Consider the following 23121-nt stretch of genomic DNA (forward strand, 5'->3'; position numbering starts at 1 on the left):
CGATGGTATCGAAAGCCGCTGAGAGGTCCAGGAGAATCAACAGGGTCGCACTCCCCCTGTCCCTCTCCCGGCAGAGGTCATCCCACAGGGCGACCAAGGCAGTTTCCATTCCAAAACCGGGCCTGAAGCCCGATTGAAATGGATCTAGATAATCCGTTTCATTCAAGAGTGCCTGGAGCTGTCCTACAACCACCCGCTCAAGCACCTTGCCCAGGAAGGGGATGTTGGCCACTGGCCTATAATTGTTAACATCCTCTGGGTCCAGGTTAGGCTTTTTCAGGAGTAGTCTAATTACTGCCTCTTTTAAAGCAGCAGGCACCACTCCCTCTCTCAAGGAGGAATTTACAACCTCCTGGACCCAGCCGGACAACCCCTCCTTATTTGATTTAATAAGCCATGAAGGGCAAGGGTCAAGCACACAAGTGGTCGATCGGACTTGGCCAAGCACCTTGTCCGCATCCTCAGGCCTCAGTAACTGAAACTCATCCAATAAAACTGGACCAGACGGTGCTCTGAACGCCTCTACCAATGGAACTGCATTAATGGTGGTGTCCAATTCATGACGAATCTGAGCGACTTTATCCTCAAAGTGCCGCGCAAACCCGTCACAGCGTGCTACCGAGGGTTCCACCATCTCTCTCCCTGGCCCAGAATGTAACAGGCCGCGAACCACTCGGAAAAGCTCCACTGGACGACACTGAGAAAATGCAATGCTGGTGGAAAAGAACTGCCTCTTTGCCACCCTCACCGCCACAGAGTAGGCTCGATAGTGGGCTCTTACCTGTGTTCGGTCAGACTCAGCACAAGTTTTCCTCCACCTGCGTTCTAGCCGTCTCCCCTCTTGCTTCATTGCCCTCAGCTCAGGTGTATACCAAGGAGCTGGCCGGGCTCTGCTCAGAGGGAGAGGGCGCTTGGGCGCGATTGTGTCAACCGCCCGAGTCATCTCTGCATTCCACAGAGCGACCTGGGCTTCGACAGGAGCACCAGCCATACCAGCAGGAAAATCCCCCAGAGCCCTCTGGAATCCATCGGAATCCATTAATCTCCGGGGGCAGACCATTTTAATAGGTCCCCCACCCTTGCAGAGGGGAAAGGCCGCCAGGAGTCTAAACCTCAGCAGGAAGTGATCTGACCATGACAAAGGGACAGATGTTAATTCCTCCACTTTCAGATCACCATCCACCTGCCCAGTCGAGAAAACCAGATCAAGCGTGTGTCCTTTTATATGCGTTGGGCTGATGACATGTTGGGACAGCCCCATGGTTGTCATGGCGGCCATGAAGTCCTGAGCCGCCCCAGATACAGCGGCCTCGGCATGGAAGTTGAGATCCCCCAGGACCATCATCCTGGGGGTCCTCAACACCAAGTCCGAGACCACCTCCGTCAGCTCAGGCAGGGAGTCTGATGTGCAGCGGGGTGGGCGGTACACCAACAGAATCCCTAATCTGTCCCGGGTACCCAACACAAGGTACAAACACTCAAGATCTGCACTTGAATGAGCAGGAAGCCTGGAGAGGGAGATTGAATTCCTACAGACCACGGCAACCCCCCCTCCCTGACCCTCAAGTTGGTGTTGGTGCTGCACCGAGTACCTAGGAGGGCACAGCTGGGAGAGAGTGACCCATGGTGTTTAAGGCACCATGAGGTAATTCCTCCCAGAGGGCTTTTTCAGATCCAGAAATGCATGCAGCCTGGGAGGTTAGCTGCGATTAGGTAAGCTCAAAACCACCACCCAAATAAATTCAATATAAAATATAGACTGTCCTGAGAATGAGGCAGAACAATGGAAGCCCCTTTCACAAGGGAAGAAAACTTTCTGGAAATTGTAGGTCAGATTTTGGCAAAGTACAACACCACCTCATCCCTGGAGCTTGACACACTGCACCCCCCACACACACACCTGCATTGTGGTGGATGCAACATTGGGGCCAGCCTGCCAACACAGTTGATGCTGTTGCAGCATGAAAAACCCCAAACCCCTTACTAAAAATGAAAGAAGCTGTGCTACAAGCCCTGCCCATGGGAGCTCTATCTGTGAGAAAGTGTTGAGAATTTCTTTTTCCCCTGGATAAATTTGGTGAAATTATCTCCCAAATTTCTCTGCTCACAAATAAGGTGGAGAATTTTGAGAGGCCATCTGTGCACAGCTCTAGAATTTTCCTTTTCACCAAAATCAGTGCCTAAGGCATCTGGAATCCAGGACATGACAAAACTCTCTTGAGAATACTGAACTGTGTCATTTTTGTTGCTGGCCATGCTTTGCAAAATAAATAAGATGGAGATGCTGGCTATTGCATTCAACACCCAGTGTGTGTGTGTGTGTGTGTATGTGTGTGTGTGTGTGTGTATATATATATATATACACACACACACACACACACACACACACAGAAGCTATAGTCATAGACTTGCTGAATATGCATGGTCCTATTACTAATAAAATATAATTTTAGTGTGCTCAAGTGTGCCCGGAGTGTGCTCAAGTTCATATTCATTGCATCGGTGATGCCATCTAGCCATCTCATCCTCTGCCGTCCCCTTCTCCTTTTGCCTTCAATCTTTTCCTGCATCAGGGTTTTTTCCAGTGAGTGTACTGACCCTATGCTATTGCAAATATCTCCTCCTATTTATTCTCCTGTTCAGTTCTGGTTGAAAGACTGCCTGTAAGATCTCCACATTACCTTCCTGAAAAGAGCTACTTTAGACCAGTCTTTCTATGTTTGTACCTAGTGCTATACTGTTTGTTTTATAAACAAAGACGTTTTTGTAGTCACCGGTTAAGTCAATGCACATCACCTAAGACAATGAAATATATCACCTTAAGGTGTTTTATGTACCTCAGACAATTCTGTGTTGCCGTTTTCTATCTTTATTGGATCTCATGGTACTTGGAATACTTTACATTGAAGATCCGAGATAGTAGCAAATAAATAACAGTTCATACTTGAGTATCTTGTAAAAGGCGATCTTTTTTATAGCTTGCCATTGCAGTTATTTTCAGGGAACAAGCATAACTCTAAATAACTCTTTCTGCTAGTTTTTCTCCTGGGTAAGACAGGTGGCATTTAAGGTATTTAATGGGACTAATGACCTGGCTGAGATTTGCAGTATCGAAGGCCATGTGTCAGGTACTTGACTTAAGGGAGAGAAACTGAAGTGTACGGATTCATCATATTACACAAGAGAGATGTTAGCATTCTCTCACAAAAACTAAATGCTCCAAAGAGTAATTATCCACTCCAGACCTGGCAGAGGCAGTAGTGTCATTTAGGAAATTCATTTCCACATTTTCAGGAAGCATCACATTAACATGTTTGAGCAACAGACAAAGCAGAGAACATTAAGATTGGAATCCCATAGACACCGGCCTGGTTGTATGTCTCACTGAACTCAAGAGAACATATTTCTGAGTAGACATGCATAGAACTGCAGTATAAGGAGCTACTCTCACCTTGTGTTTTGCTTGGGACATATCTTCCTCTCACGCTTAAAAAGAATTTTTTTTTTGAACAATTATATTCAAGGCAGGATCTGTTTTCCTTGTGTGATTTACTGAGCACTTTTTTACCCAGAAGTTCTGCAATATTTCTACCCACTATGACATAATTTATTATTTTATATTTGCATTTATAGGCTGCTTTTCTGCTTCCCCTCAAAGATCCCCAATATAATAATGTGATATCATAATATAGTAATACAATCAAACCATGCAAACAGGAATAAAATTACAACTATATTAATAATGTATTTAAAAACAAACAGCACTCCATGATGGTATGAGTGCTGGAACAGTCAAACAGATTGTCCAAATGTATGTTGGAAAGCTCCATCACATGATATTTTTAAATGCATGTTCAAACACTGGTTGGAGTGGCGTATATGGGTTACATGGATTTGATCTTTAAGAAGGGAAGGTTGATAGGAAAACCTGTTAAGGTTACTTCCAGCTGCAAACTCCAAGGGTATTGTTATTATATGGTCACTGCAGCCAGCATACTTTCTGCAAAAAAAAAAAAAAGAAAAGAAAAGGAAAAAGAAAAGAAAGAAAGTTACAGTTCATACCTTCTTTGGGACAATGGCTGTACAAAATGTATCATGATTTGAATAATATTAATGTTGATGATGATGATGGATTTTGCCCCAATTGCTAAATGAACACATTATATAAGAATGAAAGAAAAGATAATGAAAGAAAAGAGACAAAGATGGAATAATTTCATTAGTATAATTACTAATAATTAAAATTACTAATTTCATTACTAATTTCATTAGTGTGTGTGTGTATATATATATATACACACACACACACACACACACACACACATATTAGTGCTGTGCAGAAAATTTCTCCCACATTATTTTCAACCATTCTTATTCAATTCGATAGAAAAGAAATTGCTTTCAAAAAGACATTGAAAAGAGAAGAAATTTCAGAGAAATTCTCATGGGTTGGGTTCAGGGTTCTTGTGCTCAGCTTGCCTATGAAGTGGCCAATGAGTGTGCCTGAGTATCTTACCTTTCATTGTACAATAATCTCTCCACGCTTTAGAGACAAGATGTATTTGGAATTCATCCTCAGAAAATTAACATTTGGAAGATCCTGGGGAAGATGCTGAACCCTAAAGAACATCAACTGGAGCTCAGACAAAATGTATCAGAAGACATTTTCATTAGAAAAGTCCTGAGATTTTTTTTTCTCACCCCACTAGAAAAAAAAAAAAAGCCACTTTGCAAATTCTCCCCAAATTTCTTCCCCATTTGGGGGTGGGTTTTGCCTTCCCTCCCTACCACAATGGCCCAGAATGATGCTAGGTATGGGGTATTGTGAACAATGCAAAATGGGGGCCAGGCTGCCAATACAGTTGCTGCTGTTGCCACTTTCAGTGGCAGGGCAAAAACACCCCCACCCCCAAAAAAACCCTTAGGGGAAAAAAGAGAAGACCCCTTCCAATGGTGAGCCCTACCTCTGAGAAATTGTTGTAGAATTCCTGCTTCCACTGGAGAAATTAGGTGAAATTGTCCCCCCAGTTTGTCTGTCCACAAATAGGGTGGAGAATTTGAAGAGGTCATTTGTGCACAGCTCTAATATATAATACTGTATAATACTATATTGTACTATGGGGGGGGGGGAATGCTGTTTTCACTTCTTTGAATTAATTTATTAGGAAAATACTTATAAATACAAATTAGTAAATTAAATCTTTTTTCCTTGGAAATGTTCACTTCAGTAGAAGTGTGTGTGTATTTCAATTTGTAGTAATTTTTAAAAACAATTCTTGGTAAATTATATTAGATATGATTATGCATGCTTTTGTTTATCCTATATTGTAAAGTTTATTAAATAACTGGTGGTGAAATGGGAAAAAAAAGCCACCATAGTCCTTTGATAAGGATAAACTTTAGAAAGGATTCTGGCAGGATCTTCAACTTAATGACCCACGGGACCCTTTACAGCTCTATGATGGCCCTGCGTATAAAAGAGTGCAACTGTTATAGTATCAGCATGGGTCAGATCGTAGCTAAAGCATATCTAGATGTTGAGCATATAGAATGTAAATACCTTGCAATGGCAAGGTCACATTCCAGTTTCAGTGGCCTATTTTATAAACAATATTGTGGCCCACTTCCCTAAAGGGTGCAAAGTTCCAGGGACAGCACTGTCTGATCTCATTTTCTTTGAATGAGAGAGCACTGGACAGGATGCGGGGGGAGGAGGGGAAGGGAACAAATGGCACTGCAGCCCCACAAGGCCGAGGTCCCCAACATGTTGCTTCACATTGCCTAAGGTTAGCAGACAAATAAGGTTGCACCTGTTCAGCCATTTTCCTTTGACCATCAGGGTATTAGAACTGCATATGCTGATTTATATGCCTAGGTGCAAATTTAGAAAACATTATTATAATTGAAATAGAAAAACAGTACATTTCACCAGAGTGTGGAAAACTGACCGGGTGACCTCTGTGCCTGCTCAGTCTGCTGTCCAGGTGCTGTTGATGGGCCACTTCAAGGCCCAGCTCTTCCTCCTGGTAGTTCTTTATCTTTAAACCAGACTTGGACTGGACAGCCCTTCAAACAGAGGACAGTCCTCTGTAAAAGAGGACACATGGCCTCCTTATACCCATTTAGATAGCCATGTGCATTAGTTGTGAAGTTCACAACTAACATTTCTCCTCCTGCCCCCGCCAGCACCATTCCATGCATTTCAACTGCTTCTTCATTCTTGATATGTTAGAACTGCAAAACTGTTTTCTAACTGAGATGCAAGAAAAAGAAATGCCCTGAGCATGTACAGCTTTTGCATTTTAAATTCACTTAAATAATAGCGCCATCATGAGGAGTAAAATGGCATTTGTTTCCACTGCCCTGATGTCCTCATCAGCTGCTGCTCTCTACGTAGCCAGTTGGGGTGACCTGGGGTTCAGGGCCCTGGAAACTGACCCCAAGATCCAGCACTAGATGCACCATTGGGCAGGCCTTTAGCAGCAAAGATGATCATGGCTCCGAGTCATGATAGCTCTTTCATCTCCAGGAGCTCCTTTTGTAATGGCAAACAGTCCTGATTGGATGGAACTCTGAGTGAGCTGCTGCTATTGGCTACAAATTCTTTGGAATGGTATTTTAGGGCAGGTATTTCATTAGCAAATGTTGACAATGAAGATGCAACCATTGGCTTTAAATGTGACCAGAGTAAATTACGGTCTTTTAAAACAAAGATGGTCTCAAAGAGAAATATTTTTAAATACAGATCTTTTCTTGTGTTGTGATTCCTTGTGATTTAACCTTTGTTTTCAGAAAGCTGCTTTGAATGATTGGCACATTTTCCAGGTGATGCATTTTTTAGAGTTGTGGGTGGTGGGGTGCTTTACTGTCAGGCTGCATTAGTCACACTACATTATGTTGTTGCTTGCTCTAAATTAAGTTAAAACAACAACAACAACCAACCTGTGTCTATTAATGCTGGGATGTGCAAGAGTATCTCCAACTTGGGACTATAAAGATTCAGCTTTCTGAAAACGTCTACCTTTATAGGTTTTTAATGCCGCTTTTATGCAAGAAACTGATATAATTTTGCTAACTAAGCAGCTTCATAAATAATATTTGAGTACATTAAGACAACGCATACAATATTCCTATTTAGATTCCCTCTCATATGCTTGTTCCTGTTTTTTTCTTCACACAAATATTGAGGGTGAAGTAGCATTAAGAATATCTCATTTATCTTAAATATTTTTTCCCTTTATCTTGGAGATACCACACCATTATTCCTCTAGGTCAGGGATGGGGATGTATGTCCCTCCAGATATTGTTGGACTGCAGTTCCCATCGTTCCTCACATTGTCTATGTTGGCTTTGGTGTGATATGTGTTCCCAATGGTGAGCAGAGATCATGGCTGAAATCCTGAACATTGTTTCAATTCCATTAAAGTCAATGGCATTTAAGAAGCATCATAACGTACAGGATTGCAGTCCTTGAGCCTATTTCCATAATTTCACTGACACCAACTGAGATTCTTAACTAGTATTAGACAAAACTCATCCATATTGCTTGACTGAATTATTTGCATTCTAAAAGTTTCACATGGTATGTTCAAGTGATTAGGAGTGGAGTTTGGGGTGCAGTAGAATGAATGTGCAAGCGTTTCAGCATGGCAGAGAATGCAGCTCACCACATCCAGGCAAAACCCTCAAAACGTTGAGACAGGATAGGCTTGTTTGCAGGTAACAACAGTCTATGGGTTAAACAAACCAAGGGCTATCGGGAAAGAGCAGGTGGGCTACCTCCATCACACCAGCCACTTCCTCTTTTAATCCATGACCTATGATAGTCTCTGTTATAGGTTGTTGAGTGTGACAATTGAACCCAGACTGATAGGTAGTTTAGGGGCTAAACAACTCAGCGGTTAACCCAGCAACAAACTATACGTTAATCACTGGCTTGTTTATCCCCTAAACAACCCAGCAGGTCCAGGTTTGGACATCCCATTTAAGAACCTATCAAGGAGATGTTCATGGGTTGTTGAGTAAAAGCAGAAGTAGAGGGCGCAGAGGATCTAGCACATTCTCTCTCTTCCCTGCTCATGCATGACAACCCATGGGTTGTTTAAACTATGGGTTGTTGTTATGTGGGAATCAGGTCAATGTAATGAGTTATAATCTCAACAAATTATGTCAGGAACATTCCCAATAATGGTGACCTAGAAAATGGCTATGTGGATTGCCACACACACACACACACACACACACACACACACACACAATTTAATCATTTTGGAAGATAACCAGTCATGATTTTGCATCATTTCTGGGATGCAAAATTCTCCTAGAGCATGGATAGGAAATGTGTGGCCCTCTGGATGTTTTTGGACTGCTTACGTCTGAGTAAGGAAAAACATATGTAGCTGCTATTGATGTCTTTAAAGTAATCTATTTGCTTCTCATCAGCTGATCCTTCATAAAGGTTTTCACAATACAAACGTGGATGATTATGTTTATGTATTCAGACCTTTGTGTTCCTTATAATGTCAGTCATTATTCTATCTGACATGGATAGCACTCTCAGACTGATGTCTTTAAAATTAATGAGCCATTTGTTCTCACACTGTGAAAAAAAGAGAAAAGAATAAAGAACAACTCCCCCAATCACCAGTTCACTACCATAAATTATGAAGACAAATGAATACAAATCAATTTTATTTTTGCAGGACAGTACTGTGATTGTTTTAATTTTTTTTTTTTAACTGAAGAGACATCCCAACATTTACGGTATGAAAGAGGTGTAATGACTGAACAATAAATGCAAACTAAATTGAAAATATACGATGTGGTTTTCAGCAAGACTAGAATGAAATGTCAGGCTCTTGATGTTGATCTACCATACAGTTTACAACTTAACAAATAATTACTTTTGGTGTTCTCTCTCCCTCTCTCTCTCCTCACCACTCTCATTCTGCAGAACTGTAAGAACAGCCTCCATGATCTCTTTCTTCTAGCTTAAAGAGCTAGGAGAGCTTCTCAACTAGAAGAGAAGGATTTAAAAGTGGGGGGCGTAGATGCTGTGGCACTATGTTGTGCTTAATCTAGGGCAGGAGTGTTGAACTTCTGGCCTATGGTTTCAGTCGTGCCCTCCAGGTTCTCTAGATGACCATGCCCCCTTCCCAGTGTCACTTGCTTCCCTCCAACCACCTACCATTTGGTAGTTTCCCAGCTGTTGTGCGGCTTCTTCCCCATTCTAAAAGGGGCAGTGCCTCTCCTCAAGCCTACTTATTGGGAGTAAGAGATTTAAGCTAAAATATTCTCATATTTTGGGTATTTTTTGCCTTACCCCACTGTGGTCCTGCCCCCCTTTTGCCTTTGGCTTTGTCCACCCACCACTGGAATGCAGCTCCTGAGAGCTTCTTCAAAAATGAATTTGGCTCTTGGGCTGAAAGCGGTTCATACCCCTGATCTAGGGCTATAGTGATCCCCCTGAAATTGGTGGTTTGCCCAACTGATGGGGGGGGCATTTCCCTGCCCCCCCCCCCAGTAGGCAGCATGATCTTGGAGAGGGTTTGGAGGCACAATACTTTGGGAGGGGCATGTAGGGATGCTGGAGAAATCCAAGATGGACTAAAATGAGTTCGAATTTCTAAGAATCTGATGATGATGATGACGATGAACATGTCTGTACTGCCCCATAGCCAAAGCTGTCTGGGAGGTTTACAGAAGTTAAAATGTTAAAATACAATAGGCAAAGTTTAAAAGCCATTTACATGAAAGCATACGGACAATACATACAAATGACATATAAATAAATACGACTTTGAACTAAAACATGTTTTTTAAAAAAATCCAACAATAAAACAACACAGCTTAAAACAACACAGTTTAAAAACAGTATACAAAAGTCAGCAAAAGGAACAAGAGTTCTAAAAAGGGAAGGCCCGCCAGAATAATGGAGTCTTTAATGTCTGCTTAAAAGCCTTCAACAAGGTCAGCAGGCGCATTTCAACCGGCAGGTCATTCCACAACTGAGGGGCGGCAAAGGAAAAGGTCCTCTTGCGTGTGGCTGCCAGTCTCACATTAGGCAGCCTCAACAGAGAGCCCTCAGAGGACCTTAGGTGGTGGACTGGGATGGCAGGGAGAAGGCACTCCCTGAGGTCCCTTGGACCTAAACCATGTAAGGCTTTAAAGGTAAGAACCAGCATTTATATTTTGCTTGGAAACAGATTGGCAGCCAGTATAACAATTTTAAAACTGGTCTCCACGGGATGTCCCAGAGACCAACCTGGCTGCCATATTTTGTACCAGTTGAAGTAGCCAAACTACGTCTGTGGACTTTGGGATCTGTTTTCTCACTTTCCTGAAATTTATGCAAATCTATTCATAGGAAAATATGCAAGTCTCTGATGAGACATATGCCATTCTGAAAAATATATGTGAGGAAAAGTTGAATGAAATAGGGGACAATATCCTAATTGTTAGGTACTAGCATAAATTATGTAAATTGTGAACCCTCTTATGGAATTATTTGCGTATTTTCCACATACTGGGGGGGGGGGGATCAAATCCATCTGGGAATGGATGCCAGAACGAATGACACTGCACAATCCATGAAACACCCATAGGATGGATTTCACAGATTCTGGACATACCTAGGGGCATGGCAGTGGTGTGGCTTCCTCTTTTTCTTGCTTTAAACTCTTCAAATTCTGGTTACTCTGCCAGTGGCTTTGGCAGTGGTAAAAGGAACAGAGCTCTGGCTGCTGACATTCCCTTCTAACTCCATGGGACTACTGGTTCAAAGTGAGTGAAGAAGAGCTACATGTACAGCCTTCCTAGTGCTGCCCGGTGTTAAACAGAAATGCTTTTTCTTTCATGGTTATTCTGGGATACCATGTTTATTTGCCTCTCTTTTATTCTTAGCTTCTTAGCTTCTGGCCAGCATTATCCATTTTTTATATTTTTAGCCTGCCCTTTCTCCAAGGAGCTCAGGGTAGCATGCATTCATGCCCCCCCCCTTTTTATCATCATAACAACCCATTGAGAGATGGTAGCTGGCCTAAGCAAGCTTTATCATTCAGTATGGATTTGAACCCAGGTCATGTCAGTTTATATCCAGCTTTCTAAACACTATGCTACACTAGATCTCAGTTACTGACTTTTTATTCCAAAGATACTGACCACCTGGCATTAGGCCAGAAGTTGAAGGCAGGCAATCCAGGATGGGATGGGATAGAACCTGATGGTCTGAGATAGACTAGGACAGAACCAGAGAGTGAGGGGTGGAGGGTGCGGTTGGAACCTGGCGGGTTATGGGTGGAGTCTTGCAGAATGTGGATTTAGATGACTTTTGTTCTCAGTACTGCCAGAATGGGTGAAGCTAACTTCAGTTCCATTCATTTCAACATCAGATAGACTTAATAACAACTACCTGCAATTTAAACAGCTGGGTCCAGGCCCTCTCTTCTATATTGGCCCTTGAAGAGCAGGTGACCCTTCTTCTGGTGAATAAAGATCCCATCTAGATCTCACTGTCAGTACTCTGGGTTTTTTAAATAATGTCTTGAAAGTATGGGTTACTTGAATTTTGAATAGAACCACTAACACAAAACCACAAACACAAAAGGTGGGATTCAGGCAGTCAGATTTAGGATAGATAGGTAGGTAGGTAGGTAGGTAGATAGATAGATAGATAGATAGATGGGCAAATATGTTAGAAGTCTCAAATGAAACATATTTTACTGGCAAAGGATACATGCAAACCTCCAGATTCTTGTGGACCTTCCCAGGAATTATTAATCTACCTCTAGTAATCTAAGGATTGCATCCAGACAAAGTCATGCTCAGAGAACACTTGTTGAAATTAATGGGACTTAAGTTAGTCATGACTAACTTGTTGCAGTGATTTCAGTTGATCAACTATAAGCAGAACTTAGGATCTAACTCTTAAGCTTAGATGGCTGTTACATATATTTCAAATGGTTTCCTTCCATTTATATTGAAATCAAGGTCATTGTCATTGAAAAGAACTAATTTAAGATGGTTGAGGTTAGTTGATTTTTGACACATTCGATTTTGCCCATCTTGTTTTGCTTTTGTTCAAACTAGTAATTTAGTGGATCTCATGTGGGCAAATTGAGTCACGTGGGTATAATTAATATGTCCTCCTATCTGTAATGCAATCTCAGGGCTTTAAGGAACTTTTGTAATTAGTAAAGAGAGGATTAGTACTAATGAGGTTTATCTTAATGGATTGAACTGAACCTAAAGATTAGAGACATCTAGTTACATTCCAGGGGATCTGACCCATTTTGCAGCTGGACTCTGGAGGGTCCAGAGAGTTCTTTGCATACAGCTCTTTTTGTTGTGTTGCTTGAAATAATTTAAAAGAAAATGCTTGATTAGTGGCTGCTTCTAGTAAGGAAGGGTACAATGCCGTTAGTGAAGAGTGGATTTGGATCAGTCTCACTTGCTAAGGTTAATTCAGGGAGGGATAACTCTAAAAGGTGACTTATAAATCTTTTGAGTGAATAAATATATTATTAACCTCACAAGAATTCTCAGAGCTGATTGCAACAGTGTTTGGAAGTGTCATCATGGAAAAGTGTGGCTTCGCCTCATGTAGGCACATTTGACCTAGTTATTTTGAGCACCTGGTCAAGGAGTGCAATGATCCAGAGCACACTCACACCTTCCTACTCTTGAGGGAGAATAGGGGTTGGATCCAGATTTAGATGTGTGCAAACTGGGCTGGTGGAAGTGTCCCAGGAGATTGCCTTATTCAATGCACCGAGAATGGCCAGGTGTAAAGTAAAAAGCATATTCTCGCTTCTCCTCTGTTTTCTTAATTATCATGATCCATTATGCCAGTAAGTGTTGAAAGAAAAAAAGGAGAGCAAATCCCTGTAATGGTCTTGCTGTGACCTATTAGAGGTCTTTGATCTAAAAATATACTCCCTACAATGGTAACATTGACCATTTTAAGAATGAGCTTCCTATCCTACCTAGGGATGTACAAAACTCACTTACCTTTGCTCCGTCCCTCCCTCCAGAATCCTCGACGGGGGGGGGAGGCGATCCAGTCCTCCCCCCCAGAATCCTCGATGGCCAGCTCTGCTCCGCGGCCAGGCCGCGGAGCAGCCGGCCAGGGCCATCCACAGCCAGATTTCCGGCCGTGGACAGCCTGGTGCAGATGCAAATGGCGGCTGCCATAGCGGCCGCCATTTGCATCCAGCCAGACAGCCGTGATAGGCTACGTAAGAATTTACGTAGCCTATCACTGCTATCTTAAAACAAAAAACAACCCCCCGTGCAGCGTACGCAAATGGTGGCGGCTATGGCGGCCGCCATTTCCATTCCCTATTTTTTGCCGATTTATCTTACGTAAATATTTACATAAGATAAAACAACTAAAAAAAAGGGGAACGCAAATAGCATAATGGACGCTATTTGTGTTCCCTTATTTTTCGCCATTCTAGCCTACGTAAATATTTACATAAGCTAGAACGGTGAAAAATAGGGAACACAAATGGCGTCCACTACGCTATTTGCATTCCCCCTTTTTCCCCATTGTTTTATCTTACGTAAATATTTATGTAAGATAAATCAGCGAAAAATAGGGAACGCAAATGGTGGCCGCTGTAGCCACCGCCATTTGCATACGCTGCGTTTTTTTTTTTTTTTTTTTAGGTTAGCCATGATAAGCTACATAAATTCTTACATAGCCTATCATGGTCCAAGGACGGCAATGGCAGCGGCAGCAGCCCTGCTGCGGCCGGCCAGGAGACCAGCCACCGCTGCTGCCGCTGGAGCTGCCGCCACCGCTGGAACTGCCGCCGCCGCATCTGCCCCAGGTAAGTGCCATCCCGGGGGGATTCCATGGGGGGGCAGGGGGGCAGGAGGCCATTCCACCACGGATTCTTTAGAATCCAGCCTCACTGGTATCCATGGCGGAATTCTCCGCCATCCCTAATCCTACCTGAAAGAAAGCACAGAGATGGCTGAATCATTTTGGTTGCAAGGCCAGATTTGATTGCATGCTTCATAAAAGGGAGAATGCATTATTGGCTGGATGCTCAAAAGAAAGTATCAATTTGCTCGCATAATACTTTAAATTCTTTAGCAAATAAGAGAAAAGAAAAGAAAAAATATGTGAAAAGAGAGATTTCATGTCTTTCAAATGAGATGAAGGCAAGAAACATTATTTTAGGGAAACTAACAATTTCATTATAAAACATCACTTTGAGAGATCTCCAGGGGTCCTGCAATAGTTTGCCTGCTACAGAGTGAGAGAACTGAAGCTTTGTGGAACTATTGCCTGATGAGCTTGCTTTTCCAAAATATGTGGATGAAGATGCCTTTTTGCCTCCAAATGTACAGATCATCTTTCACATCCTGATCTTCCAAAGCTGCCAAGTAAGTCACTGACAGAAGTAACTGATTTGGGGGGCAAGTCCATAATGCCTACCATTGGGACAAAGGACTCTCACTAGAGAAAATAATGAGACATATTTTCAAGGGCTGCAGTACGTATATTACACACACCACTGTATCAAGTGTTATATGCTACTTTGGGCTGGATGCAAAGGACTGAGAATGGAAGGAAAATAGCCACCAGTGCAGTTCTGCAAATGCTTGCACAAGGGATCCCACAGTGCTATAACAAGAAGGCTCTATAAGACTTCTCATACTTCTCCTTGCACATTTTCCAGCGCAAGCTTTAGTCCGGGTGGAAGAACATCTGTGGATTTAGTTTTGCTTTACTCACACAGTGTTCTAATGTGAGGTTTAAAGCAACTTTGTATGAATGGAAGACATCTTCTGCATACAGATGGGAACCTTTGGATCCAATGCTATATACACTGCATACATGCCACAGTGAGTGCCCAACATGTAATGAATATCAATATTCACATGGGATTGCTGAGATCACAGACAAATGTTGCCAATATCCAAAAATAGATATATATTCTCCCACTTTCCAGACACCTAACTGTGCAGGCCTGGCATCAGCACTTGCCTGGGGCTGATGCCTTGCCAATCTGCCAAAGTCCCCAAAGCCACTTGGATCCTCTAGCAGTGGCACTGCTGCAGATGCCAGCCCACACTTTCCTTGTGCTCATGAGCAGGCATAAGGGGGAGGATGATAGCTTATGATGACTTACAGTGCTGCAGGGTAAGGTTGCTCATGAGCTAGCGCATGAGTAATCACAAGGGGGAGGAGAAGGCCGATAGCTACCACTGTCGGTTCAAAGTGCTGGTGGATGAGAAGGAAAAGTTCTGGGGAGGCACCAAGGGCAGATTGTCCAGCCTTCTCCACCAAAACTGGAGCCAGTGCTGTATCTGTGAATGCTGACAGCCACAGTTAGACGAGTGTCAACTTAGAGATGCATGATGAATATTTTCAGGCATTCTCAACATTTGACTGTGACTGTCACGAGTGCTTCTGAGCACACGGAGTGGGAGAGTAGTTCAGATTCTGAAGAACACCCACCAGACATGGGGGAGGTTTGTTCCCAAGCTAGCCCAGAAAAGGTCCAGATGCAGGAGGAGGAGTTTGAAGTTGCTGACATCCTGGACTCGCGCCTTCTCCGGGGGCACCTGTAATACTTGGTGGACTGGAAGGGGTATGGACCAGATGAACATTCCTGGGAACTGGCTGTACCCTTGCATGCTGCTACACTGCTTCCACTGGCAGTAACCCCACTAGCCCGGGGCCCTAGGGGGGAGCAGAAGGGGGGGCTCGTGGCAGTGGGGATGATGTCAGGACTGTTTCTGAGGGCAGGGAGTGGGAGAGTAGTTCAGATTCTGAAGAAGAACTGCCAGACATGGGGGAGGTATGTTCCCAGGATAGCCCAGACATGGCTAGGCAGGCTCCTCAGGTTTCAAAGGTCCAGCTGCAGGAGGAGGTTTCCTCTCCCCCCCCCCATGAGAGATAGCGAACAGGGAGAGGTGGGGTTTGGGGAATCTGAATTAATAGATGCCAGGTGCAGGCGCAGAGCAAAGAGAGAGAAGGCAGGGGCGGAACTTAGATAGTCTACCCAATTGGCTTTGCAGGAACAGCTTTGCCTAGAGACCTCACAAGAGAGAAAGAGGCCTCCCTCCACCCCTTAAGTTAGGCTACTGAGATTGCTTTCCTTTCAAACAGCGGGCAACTTTTGTAGGTATCTTTTGAACCCCCTGAAGGCATTTCCTTGTAGACTGAGAGTCACTGAGAATTTGCACCTGTATGACCCTTTGAAGAAGAGATTAAAAGCCATAGATTGAAGCCTCTTGTCTGTGTTTGATTTGGCATTTGAAGTCAGTGGGGACAAAAGGAATCCTGTCAGTGACTGCCCCAGTGTCCTGCCCTGAGCACACCACTGGCCATGAAATGTGGTCAGCAGGTACATTGGCCACCTGGCACAATTCCACTTGTTCTTCACATGTTCACTGAACTTGTTCATGGTGTGTGTGTGAGCTATCTGAAGAAGGTTATAGCATGAAGCTTCCTCTGTGGATGAATGCTTTGGTCTCACAGTTCTTGTGGCACATAACATGACACCCTTGTCTGGAAATTACTGTCCTTTATACTAGTACGGTGTTGAAATTTTCTCCCATTTTTTCCAACAATTAACATTCAGTTTGATAGAAAAGAAATTGCTTTCAAAAAGAAATTCAGTGGTGGAGAAATTTCAGAGAAATTCTCATGGGTTGGTTTTGGGTTTTTTTGCTTACCTTACTTAGGACGTGGCTGAGGAGCAGTTTCGGAGGGGTGGTGATTAGGGCTGTGCACTGCCTTAGCACGAAGCCTGAATAACAAGGTGAAGCGGGCTGATTTGGAGGTGCCTTGTCATGATACGAAGCAGATCAGATCAGCACCGAGGCACCCCAAAGCACAGCTGCTCATCCACAAAGTGCCTCGTCTGCTTTGTCTATTCCGAATTCATCTTAAGCCTTCTGAGCAGCCTAGACAGGTGGTCTCCAAAATGTATCAACTTCTGAAAGATCATGGAGAGGAGCAGGAGGAGGCAGAGGGGGAGGGGAAAAGGTGAGAGGATGCGGAAGTGCCAAATGTATCAATTTGAGAGAGATCCAGCCACAGGGATAGGTGGGGGAAGGGGAGAGAAGAGGGAGGAGGGGGAGGAGGGAGAGAGCTTTGCTGGGAGTCAGCCTCCATTGCTCATTGTGAGAGAGGTGGTGTTACTGGAGAGGAGAGGACAGTAGGGATGTACGAAAGTCACTTACCTTTTCAAAGGGTGACATTTGTGGTGGTGGGGAGGCGCTCCATCCCTCCCCCCGAAATTCTCCCCAGCCGGCTCCACTCCACAGTGACTCTGCGGAACCACTGGCTGGGGCTACCCGCAGCCGGACATCTGGCTGCTGGGCTGCACAGGGACGCAAATGGCGGCCGCCACAGCCGCCGCCATTTGCATCCCTGTATTTTGCCATGATAGGCTACGTATATATTTAGGTAGCCTATTGTGGCAAAAAAAAAAAAAAAAAAAGGGAACGCAAATGGCCCCCCATTCCCCAGAAAAAGACGGCACATGTCCAGAGGGCCTAGGGGCTGGTGGCAGCAGTGGAGGCAGCCACCCTCATTGGTAGGAGTCTGCCTCCAACTGGATGCCCTCCCCTCCTTGCAAGGGGAGAGAGCACAGCTGGAGGGCAACTCCTGCCCTTGTGCCTGTTGGCTGTTGGTGGGCTGTGATGGGCAGCTTTTTCCCTGGCAACATTTCCCCTGGCAGCAGGACTGGCGATGGATTCCCCAGTGGCACCAGCGGCAGTGGCAGCTCCCTGCTGGTGCCTCCCCAAACAAGGGCCCAGGTAAGAAGCTGTGTGTGGGCGAAGTGGGATTCAGATGTCTGAATCCCACTTTGGCTTCATAGCCCCCCCCCCCCCCGAATCAAGCCGAGCTGAATTGGGCCCACCTCAGAAGCCCCAAAGTGACTTCGAGTCAGATCAGGGGGTCCATGCACAGCCCTGGTGGTGATTCCATTCTGGCTTTTAGTTAGAAGCAGCCAGAACTCTAAAGGTGCTATCGAAGGTGCTGCACCCTATCCCTAAAATGGGTTCAACACCTTGGATAGCTCCTTCAGAGTTCTGGCTGCTTCTAACTAAAACCCAGAATGGAATCGTCACCTCTCTGAAACTAGAGCCACCAGTCTCCACCAGTGAGGAGTGTATGAGAGTGTCCTGTTTTCCATTGTACAGTCATCTCTCTGGTAGCCTGTAGCCTCCTCAGCTTCTTGCACTTCAATTAAAGCCCAAGGGAAGACATCATGAGGCAATTCCTCCCATAGAGCTATTTCAGGAGGCGCAGGTGGACTGAGAGGCTGCAGAGCAATGGAGAGATGTGTTATAGAGCCAAAAACAACCCCTTACACACACAGCACCCTTGGCCACCTACAGTGATTTGGTGAAGTCAAAAATACCACCAAAATAATTCTCACCCTAAGAATGAGGCAGAACCATGGAAGCCTCTTTCAGGAAGGAAGAGAACTTTCAGGAATGTGGAGGACAGGTTTTGGCTCAGCCCTAGCTCCATCTCTTCCCTGGAGCTGGACAAAACACAGCCCCCCTCACACCTGCACTGTAGTTGATGCAAAATGGGGGCCATCCTGCCCACACCTGGTGTTGCAGCACAAAAGACCCCAAAACACTTAGGAAAAAAGAAGGAAGCTGTGCTACCACCCCTGCCAATGTTGAACCCTATCTGTGAGAAACTGTTGATAATATCCCCGCTGCCTGGAGGGATTTGGTGAAATTGTCTCTCCCCCCACCCCATTTCTCTGCCCACAAACGGGGTGAAGAATTTTGAGAGGCGGTTTGGGCACAGCACTACCATAAACTCAAAGAGCAAACATTTCTGAGTGGCAAGTGTAGGTGGTAATACCAGTGTGGACTTCTAAGGTTTTGCTTTCCTATTGACAGTAATAAATGATAATGACGGATTACCATAATTCATGGTGTGCTACAGAGATTTGAAAAAGGAGCTGGGAATGACACTGTAGTCTTTGTGAGAGCAACATTTATTACAGGACATTGCTTATTACAGGACGTTGGAATGCTTGTTCTTTGTTACCAGGCAAAATTCCCTTATATTCACAAATAGATCCTACAAAATAAATTGTTTGGCGTAATAGCCAGTATAATACGTTTTGCTGTGATCACAGCTGAGATGTTGCATAGTATATGTAGGCACGATTTAATGCAAAATCCATTTCTGCCAGTGTAATTCACCTTAAAAAAACACTTTGTTCCTCTGTAGGTTTATTCTTGCTTTATAATGTGAACAAAGAAATGTTTGCTTGATTTATTTTTCCAACACATGCTCAAGTTTGACTTCTCCCACAAAAATAAATCAAATTCTATGTAGAAGAAACTTTTGCTTTAACCCATCGATTAAGAACAAAACAAAAAATCCAGAGTGCTCTAACTGCTGTGAAAGCCTACAAAGGGACACAAATTCTCTTCTTTGAAACAGTGAATATAGTGAGAAAATACTATTGTATACTTGTATTACTGAAGTGCATTCAAGGGTACTGGGGAATCCACAATGTATTTGTGTAAACAGAAGCTTTGGACAGGTACATCTCCACACCCAATAAGTCTGCACCAAGTCCTAGTTCACACAATTACCCAGCCAGTGATGCTCTGTGCATGGAAAAGGGGGATTCCACCATAAACCTAAGGAAGGGATGCTGGAAAATTTTGTTTGGTCCACATTTTCAAGCCAACTGACCCAATTTGCACTCCCTGGACTAGTAGGTGGATCAGAAGACAATTATCCTTCAAATTCCACATTTCTCTGATTTTTGTGAAGCAGTTCTCAGCTCCAAAATTGTGTACAGACGTTGCATATATCAGAAACAAGGTGCATACAAAAATATTAGGGAAAGATATGTTCAAAAGTGTATATACTAGGAAAAGATGCATATGAAAATAAATATGACCCTGCATCCCCTGAGCAGTGAGGACAATGGGAGTGAAGGCATTCTATCCAAGTCTGGTTCCTTAAAAGGAGGTCACTGGACACTTAAGCATTCCTGTGATATGAGGTTTATTTACATATACTTACGCAGCAACTCAATCCATCCCAAAGAAAAAGAAATGCAAGAAAGCAAAGTGGCTGTCTGATGAGGCTTTACAAGTAGCTGAGGAAAGAAAAGAAGCGAAAAGCAAGGGAGAAAGCAGAAGATATATCCAACTGAATGCAGAGTTCCAGAGAATAGCAAGGAGAGACAAGAAGGCCTTCTTAAATGAACAATGCAAAGAAATTGAAGAAAACAGAATGGGAAAGACTAGAGATCTCTTCAAGAAAATCGGAGATCTCAAGGGAACGTCAGAAAATCAGAGATCTCAAAGATGGGCATGATAAAGGACAAAGAAGGCAGGGACCTAACAGAAACAGATGAGATTAAGAAGAGGTAGAAAGAATGCACAGAAGAACTATACAGGAAAGATCTGAATGTCCCTGATAGCCATGATAGTGCGGTCACTGAACTTGAGCCAGACATCCTAGAGAGTGAAGTCAAGTGGGCCTTAGGAAGCATTACTAACAACAAAGCTAGCGGAGATGACAGTATTCCAGCTGAGCTATTTAAAATCCTAAAAGATGATGCTGTTAAAGTGCTGCACTCAATATGCCAACAAATTTGGAACACTCAACAGTGGCCACATGACTGGAAAAGGTCAGTTTACATTCCAATTCCAAAGAAGGGCAATGCCAAAGAGTGTTCAAACTACCGCACAATTGCACTCATTCCACATGCCAGCGAGGTTATGCTCAAAATCCTACAAGCTAGGCTTCAGCAGTATGTGAACCGAGAACTACTGGAAGTACAAGCGGGGATTCGAAGAGGCAGAGGAACTAGAGATCAAATCGCCAACATTCTCTGGATCATGAAGAAAGCAAGAGAATTCCAGAAAAACGTCTATTTCTGCTTCATTGACTACGCTGAAGCCTTTGATTGTGTGGATCACAACAAACTGTGGCAAATCCTTAAAGAGATGGGAGTACCAGACCACCTTACCTGTCTCCTGAGAAACCTGTACGAGGGTCAAGAAGCAACAGTAAGAACCGGACATGGAACAAACGATTGGTTCAAAATTGGGAAAGGAGTATGACAAGGCTGTATATTGTCACCCTGCTTATTTAATTTATATGCAGAGTACATCACGAGAAACGCTGGGTTGGATGAATCACAGGTCGGAACTAAGATTGCCAGGAGTATTATCAACAACCTCAGATACGCAGACGATACCACCCCAATGGCAGAAAGCGAAGAGGATCTCAAGAGCCTCTTGTTGAGGGTGAAAGTGGAGAGTGCAAAAGCTGGTTTGAAACTCAACATTAAAAAAACTAAGATCATAGCATCTGGCCCCATCACTTCCTGGCATATAGAAGGGGAAGAAATGGAAGCAGTGACAGATTTTATTTTCTTGAGCTCCAAGATCACCACAGACGGTGACTGTAGCCATGAAATTAAAAGACGCTTGCTCCTTGGGAGGAAAGCTATGGCACACCTAGACAGCATAGTAAGAAGCAGAGACATCACCTTGCCGATGAAGGTCCATATGATCAAAGCTATGGTTTTCCCAGTAGTAATGTATGGCTGTGAGAGCTGGACTATAAGGAAGGCTGAGCGCCGAAGAATTGATGCTTTCGAACTGTGGTGCTGGAGAAGACTCTTACGAGTCCCCTGGACTGCAAGGAGGTCAAATCAGTCAATCCTAAAGGAAATCAACCCTGAGTGCTCATTGGAAGGACAGATACTGAAGCTGAAGCTCAAATGTTTTGGCCACTTAACGCGAAGAGAAAACTCCCTGGAAAAGACCCTGATGCTGGGAAAGATTGAAGGCAAAAGGAGATGGGGACGGCAGAGGATGAGATGGCTAGATAGCATCACCGATGCAATGAATATGAACTTGAGCACGCTCCGGGAGAGAGCGCAGGACAGGAAGGCCTGGCGTGCTATGGTCCATGGGGTCACGAAGAGTCGGACATGACTTAACGACTGAAGAACAACAACAGGCTGACCCTAAGATGGTGGTTCATTGCACTAACACTCCATAGCATTGATGATTTCTGCCCCCTCCCAAATTTCTAGGGGAACCCATAGTACCACAGGATTTCTTGCAGGACACAAAAGGATATTTAAAATGGGAAATGGTATATAAATGCAAATAAATAAATAAATAAATAAATAAATAAATAAATAAATAAATCAGCCAGCCAGCCAGCCAGCCAGCCAGCCAGCCAGCCAGCTTGCTGACCCTTTCGGACTGCTTAAAACTAGAGCTGTGTGCAAATGGCCTCTCAAAATTCTCCAACCTGCTCATGGGCAGAGAAAATGGGAGGATAATTTCACCAAATTTCTCCTAGGGGAGGATAAATTCTCCAACTCACAGTTTCTCACAGATAGGGCTCACTATTAGCAGGGGTTGTAGCTAGGGATGTACGAAACACTTACCTGGTTTCGTCCAGGGACATCCGCGGTGGGGGGGAGGTGCTCTGTCCCTCCACCTGAAATCCTTGACAGGGGGGGGGAGGTGATCCATTCCTCCCTCCAGGAATCCTGCCCAGCCAGCTCCGCTCCATGGCCAGGCCGCGGAGCCGCCAGCCAGGCCAACCCACAGTGGGGCCTCCAGCCGCTGCTGGGCTGCTGCGGATGCAAATGGCGTCCTGAGTAGGGGACGCCATTTGCGTTCCTATGGTAGCCCGTGATAGGCTACATAAATATTTACGTAGCCTATCACGGCGAAAGCGGGGACACAAATGCCGTAGGGGTTGACATTTGCATCCCCGCTTAAGCTGTGATAGGCTATGTAAATATTTACGTAGCCTATCACGGAGAAAACGGGAATGCAAATTGCGTAGGGGACGCCATTTGCGTCCCCGCTTTGGCCGTGATAGGCTACGTAAATATTTACTTAGCCTATCACGGGCTACCATAGGGACGCGAATGGCATCCCCTACTCAGGATGCCATTTGCGTCCACAGCAGCCCAGCAGCAGCTGGAGCTGCTGCCGCCGCCGCTGGAGCCACCGCCGGAGCTGCAGCTGGAGCCGCTGCCAGGTAGGCTCCGTTCCGGGCGGGCTTTCATGGCGTGGTGGGGTGGGTTGCTCCGTTCCGCCATGGATTCTGGGGGGCCAAATTCA

Source organism: Heloderma suspectum, chromosome 7 (assembly GCF_057233095.1).
Source record: "Heloderma suspectum isolate Gila_16-S chromosome 7, 16-S_ref, whole genome shotgun sequence".
NCBI lineage: Eukaryota > Metazoa > Chordata > Lepidosauria > Squamata > Helodermatidae > Heloderma > Heloderma suspectum.